The sequence below is a fragment of the Triticum dicoccoides genome, chromosome 6A, assembly GCF_002162155.2.
Source record: "Triticum dicoccoides isolate Atlit2015 ecotype Zavitan chromosome 6A, WEW_v2.0, whole genome shotgun sequence".
NCBI lineage: Eukaryota > Viridiplantae > Streptophyta > Magnoliopsida > Poales > Poaceae > Triticum > Triticum dicoccoides.
In genome coordinates this window covers 258,307,763-258,314,158 of record NC_041390.1, presented here as the reverse complement: position 1 = coordinate 258,314,158, position 6,396 = coordinate 258,307,763, and the positions used below count along the sequence as shown (strand labels likewise).

The 6,396-nt window shown below is 50.2% G+C and overlaps 1 long non-coding RNA gene across 1 annotated transcript; it reads left to right on the top strand.

The window, feature by feature from the left end:
• Positions 1-2,657: 2,657 nt before the first annotated feature.
• Positions 2,658-5,614, top strand: LOC119315107. The gene is made up of 3 exons (XR_005152579.1): positions 2,658-3,031; positions 3,108-3,404; positions 5,556-5,614. It is a non-coding gene; the product is annotated as an uncharacterized LOC119315107 (long non-coding RNA).
• The last annotated feature ends 782 nt before the right edge of the window (positions 5,615-6,396 follow it).

Genomic DNA, 6,396 nt, shown 5'->3' with positions numbered 1-6,396 from the left:
GTGACACAGGACCTAATCCCGGTCAAACCCAGCGCTAACTGAGGTTTGACCAGGGGTGGGGCCCTGCTGTCAGTGTCACTAGGTGTTGACTAAGTGCGTCATTAGCCCGAATTAATCTGCCACGTCACCCTCGCCGGAGTTACGCCGGCGGCGACCAAAACGACGGCGGAGCGTTTCGGAAAAACGCTACGGGGCTCCATTTTGAGCGCGGTTTGTTGCTACGGCTTGCTGGCGTTCTTGCGCATCTACTGGTAGCAGCGATAGCAGTTGGGATGGCCTGAGTCGACGGCGATGAGCACTTCCGCGGCGGCCGGAGTTCGGGCACCCGCGGGTTTGGCGTTTCGGTGCGCGGGAGGGGGAGCTGGTTGGTGTGTTGGGCTCCTGGGGGCTTTATGAGCACGGTGGAGCACTCCGTCGTGGGCATGCGCGGCTATGGCCACGGCTGCGCCATGGCCGGCGGCGAGAAGCTCTCGGCCGCGACGGCATCGGTGTTAGAGGAAGAAATCGGGCCAGGGAAGAGGGGGAAACAGCACAGGAGCTCACAGCGGGTGCAGCGGTGGCCTCGGCGAGCTCGGGGAGGCACCGGAGCGAGCGAAGCATCGAGGGGGATCTCCGGCGGCCGAGGTCGGAAACGGCGGCACTGGCAAGGCTTCAGGGTGTCTGGCGTTGCGTAGCTCAGCGAGGAGGTCGAGGACGACGCGGCGGAGCTAAGGAACTGGCGGAGGGGCGAGGGAGGGCTGGTGGCTGCGGCTATAGCGAAGGGCGGCGACGGCTGCGCTCGGGGATCACAGGGGAGAGAGGGAAAGAGAGAGCCAGAGGAGGGGGAGCGGTCCAGAGGGAGGGGATGAGGACGCGGGAGAGTGAGGAAGAGAGGCAGGGAGGTGCGTGGCGTCTCCGGGCGTCGAGGAGGAAGCAGGAGGTGGCCGAGGCCTCTCGGGCGCGCGCCACGCCTCGCCTCTGTCCTTCTGGCGAGGGAGGAAGACGACAGGGGAGGGGGTGGAGATGGGCTGGGCCGGCTGGGCCGGTTGGTGGCGCCAGGTAGGCTGCGGGTAAGTGGCCCAGGTAGGTTTCCTCTCTCTTTCTATTTATTTCTGTTCTGTTTTGTTTTTCTTATTTAGTTGCCACTGAATTCAAATTCAAACAATTTGAAAACAGTGCCAAAACTCCCCTGGATATTTTAAGTCACTTAATGGACTTTTTCACAAATACAAAAAATATCTCAGGTCATTTGAAAATATATTCATCATATATTATGAATATAATTCCAAATTCAAATAGAATATGATTTAAATTCAATGCTCAAAATATTCCTCAAAAATGTTCATTATTTTTGGTTTGGTGTAAAACCCTGGCCAAAATATAACCAACATTAGTTAAGGCCATTTTGGAATCATTGAATGCATTTTCCAGGGTTCTTTTGCCCTGCTTTTATTTAGGGTTTTGAGGCTTCCAACATTCCTCAGTTCAAGTTTCGAAAATATAGACATGATGCACACATGAAGCTAGCCTAGAGCACTACCAGCAGCTAGGGATGTGACAACAACCTTGAATGGGATTCCTGTCTTGATCTCGTCGTCCAATTTGTACTTGTCCTTTGCTCTCCTACGCTTGTATAATGCATGCTTGCATGTGGGACATGAACGAAAATCTTTGTACTCACCACGGTACAATATACAATCATTCACACAAGCGTGTATCTTCTGTACTTCAAGTTCCAATGGGCAAACAATTTTCTTCGCTTCGTTCGTGCTTCTAGGGAGCACATTATCTTCCGAAAGAATATCTTTGAAAATACCTAAGATCTCTGTGAAGCCCTTGTTTGACTGACCATTTGTTGCTTTAAATCTGAGAAGAGCTATGGTGGCACTCAAACTGGAATATTTCTTTTTGCAACCTAGATACAATTCTTTCTTGGATTCCGCATCAATGGTTGGCAGATCCTTGTACCCAATCATATCCTTTTCTAGGCCCTCAAAATCTGCAATCATAGCAGCAAAATTTGGGATATCAAGATCGTTGTTATCTGCGTGGACGTCTTGGTTTTTGTGACGCCCCAAGACTGATGTGCCAGGTGTCCGTCAGTTATTCGATGTTGTTGCCTTGTCATTTTCTTGCATGTTGCATCTTATCATGTCATCATGTGAATTGCATCATCATGTTTTAAAACTTGCATTCGTCCGGGTTCTCCGAGTTCTCTCCGTTGTCCGTTCTGAGTCCAACCACACTTGCACGCGCCCGCGGCATGTCCGAAATAGTATTTTATAAGTGGCCGGAAAAATGTTCTCGGAATGGGATGAGAGTTGACGTGTGGTCTTATTATACTGTAGATAGACCGCCTGTCAAGTTTCATCGCATTCGGAGTTCGTTTGACGCCCAAACGATTAACTATAGCGGCAGTATAGCCGGTCTAACGCCGGACGTTTTCGGTCTCCGGAAACAGTCGCCAGGCCTCCCTCTCTCTTCTCTCGTCTCAGTCCGAGGCCTTCTGCACAGCCCACAAGCTCCAACCTACCCCTCCTCGCGTCCGGAGCCGTCGGATCGCGATCAGAGGCTCCAAAAACCTCTCCAAACCCCTCAAACCCTAACCCTGCCTATATAAGGAAACCCCTCCTTCCAAATCTGGTCATTCCTTCCCCTCCACCTCCATTTCCGCGCCCCTAATCATCAGCGCCGCCGACCACCTCTATTTCCATGCTGGCCAAAGCCCCCTCCACCACTTGGCGCATCTCCACTGGCTAGCGCCACCGGAGCCACCGGCCTCCACCACTCCTACGCTGCCACATCGCCCCTGCCTCCCTCCTCCTCCCGCAGGGCCCGCTGAAGCCCATCTCAGGCCCGCCCCGGGTCGATCTGGGCTCGAGGCTCCCGCGTCCTGCACTGCTGCGCGCCCGCTAGTCCGCTTGTAGCACCGCCCAGTTGACCGGCCTGAGCCACCGTCGCCCGCTACACCAGCTCCCCCACGCCTCCGCCCAACCTTGCCGCGGTCCCGCGCCGGCGAGCGCCATCGGAGCACCACCGGATCCGCCACCAGGTGCCACCTCTGCTTTCCCTGGCGTTCGCCCTGCTCCTGTCTCTCTCTCCTGTAACCTCTCTCTCTCCGTGGCCAGGGAGCCGAGCCATCGTCGCTTGCCGCCGACCCCGGTGGCGCCGTCATCCGGCCAGATCCGGTGCCCAGGGGCCGGATCTACCCATTCCCGCCGTCAGCTGGTCCCACGCCCGCCACCTGCCGTCGTCTTCTCGCCGGAGTCCTCCGGTCGTCGTCGCATTGGCCTTTCTCTGCTTCCCGCTCGCTCGTGCCCGTTGACCGTGCCATGCCTCCTCTCGCCTGGACCGTGTCTCCCGAAGGCCCAATCGGCCACCCAACGGCCTGCCTCCTCCTTCACCGTACCGGGCCGTGGCCCATGGTGAGCAGCGCTCCCATACCTCCCCTTCTCTGTTGGGCCAACCATTTTCGACCCATGGCCTGTTTTTTTTCCTGTTCTATGATTTGTCAATTTTTCCAGAGACTGCAGTTTTACAGAAAAACCCTCCAACATCATATATATAATTACTTTTCACCCGTGCATCGGAACCCAATAAACTTTATATGTAAAATGCTTAGAATTTTGTGTAGATTAATAATTTCCAACTTTCATGCATGTTTGAAATGTTTAAAATGTTGTTTGTTTAAGTTTTGCTTAATTGCCACGTTAAAATGCTTTAATTCATAACTAAATAATCGTAACTCGGATTTTAATAAACTTTATATGTAAATGGGGTAAAAAAATGCCTAGATTTACTTGGTGCACTCATCTTGCATGTTTAACAACCCTAAAATTTTGTTTAGGGAAGAACAGTACCAAATCTATAATATGCATATGGGGATTTACCGGAATTGTTGTTCGATGCTTCCGGCCTCATTTAACCTTGACTAGATAGGTAGTTTTATTTTGCTTCACCTCTTTCCATGCTAAACAACATTTAATATTGTTGGGTAAATAAACAAGAGAGAAATAAATAAGTCATGTGGTGTTTTCTTCAATATGCAACTCCGCGGCATGTTGAGGTCCACTTAATTTGTAGGGTTGTTTGTGCATTTTGCCATGCCATGCCTCATTAAATCGGACATGCATAATACTTGGTTGTGCATCATGCTATGTTGATGTGGTGGTTGTTTACTATGTTGTGTGTTTCTTTCCGGTGTTGCTTCTTCGGGTTGGTTCTGGTAACGTCGCGTTTGTGACGAACCGTTCGATTACGTCCGTTTTTCTTCTTCATGGACTCGTTTTTCTTCCTTGCGGGATTTCAGGCAAGATGACCAAACCCTCGAAATCACTTCTATCTTTGCTTGCTATTTGCTCACTCTTTCACTATGCCTATGCTGCGATACCTACCACTTGCTTGTCATGCCTCCCATATTGTTGAACCAAGCCTCTAACCCACCTTGTCCTAGCAAACCGTTGTTTGGCTATGTTACCACTTTGCTCAGCCCCTCTTATAGCGTTGTTAGTTGCAGGTGAAGATTGGAGTTTGTTCCTAGTTGGAACATGGAGATGTTGTTCCTTGTTGGAACATGTTTACTTGTTGGGATATCACAATATCTCTTATTTAATTAATGCATCTATATACTTGGTAAAGGGTGGAAGGCTCGGCCTTATGCCTGGTGTTTTGTTCCACTCTTGCCGCCCTAGTTTCCGACATATCGGTGTTATGTTCCCAGAGTTTGCGTTCCTTATGCGGTTGGGTATAATGGGAACCCCTTGACAGTTCGCTTTGAATAAAACTCCTCCAGCAAGGCCCAACCTTGGTTTTACCATTCGCCACCTAGCCTTTTTCCCTTGCGTTAGGCCAGCCCAAGGGTCATCTTTATTTTAACCCCCCCGGGCCAGTGCTTGTCTAAGTGTTGGTCCGAACTGAGTAGACTGCAGGGCCACTTCGGGGAAACTTGAGGGCTGGTTTTACTCGTAGGATGTCTCATCCGGTGTTGCCCTGAGAATGAGATATGTGCAGCTCCCATCAGGATGTTCGCGCATCGGGCGGCTTTGCTGGATTTGTTTTACCATTGTCAAGGATGTCTTGTAGAACCGGGATACCGAGTCTGATCGGAATGTCTCGGGAGGAGGTCTATTCCTTCGTTGACCGTGAGAGCTTGTCATGGGCTAAGTTGGGACACCCCTGCAGGGATTTGAACTTTCGAAAGCCGTGCCCGCGGTTATGGGCAGATGGGAATTTGTTAACGTCCGGTTGTAGAAAACCTGAACTTGACCTTAATTAAAATGAATCAACCGCGTGTGTAACCGTGATGGTCCCTTTCCGGCGGGGTCCGGGAAGCAAACACGGTCGTTGGAGTTATGCTTGACGTAGGTTGTTGTAGGATCACTTCTTGATCATACTTTTATCGACCATGCTTGGCCTTCTCTTCTCGCTCTCATTTGTGTATGTTGGCCACCATATATGCTAGTCGCTTGCTGCAGCTCCACCTCATACTTTTACCTTACCCATAAGCTTAAATAGTCTTGATCGCGAGGGTGCGAGATTGCTGAGTCCCCGTGACTCACAGATACTTCCAAAACCAGTTTGTAGGTGCAGATGAGTCCGTGCAGATGACGCAACCAAGCTCAGGAGGAGATCGATGAAGATCTTGTTCTTTGTGTTGTTTTGTTCTAGTTGATCAGTAGGAGCCCAGTTGGGGTCGATCGGGGACCGTTTCGCATTTGGGGTTCTTCTTTTATTTTGGTTCCGTAGTCGGACCTTGATTGTATTTGGATGATGTATTGCTTTATTCATGTAATTGTGTGAAGTGGCGATTGTAAGCCAACTACGTTACTCTTTCGCTTATGTATTACATGGGCTGTGTGAAGATTACCTCATTTGCGACATTGCTTTCAATGCGGTTATGCCTCTAAGTCATGCTTCGACACGTGGGAGATATAGCCGCATCGAGGGCATTACAAGTTGGTAATCAGAGCCTTCCCCGACCTTAGGAGCCCCCACTGCTTGATCGTTTTTAGCAGCCGTTGTTGAGTCTAGAAAAATGTTTTGAGTCATTTAGGAATTATATATCGGAGAGTTTAGGAATTCTTTTTACTTCCCAGTCTCCTCATCGCTCTGGTAAGGCATCCTGACGTAGAGTTTTGACTCTTCCCTTCTCAAATTTCACTAAAAAAAATTTAGGATCACGCGGGTATCTTGGAATCGTTTCGATGATTTTGTGACGAGAACATTGTCTTGGTGCCTCCTGTCAGGGGTTTTGTGGAAGTGTCCCGGGGAGTTGAGCTCTGAGGTGTTGTCGTCACAATTTTATCGTTGCAGTTCTGGAATACCTGAGTTTAGTACGCCGACATCGAAAATCTCTTTTATGCAGTTCGTTGGTGAGATAACCTCAACGCCACCCAGTACTGGGCGGGAGTTCGGGAG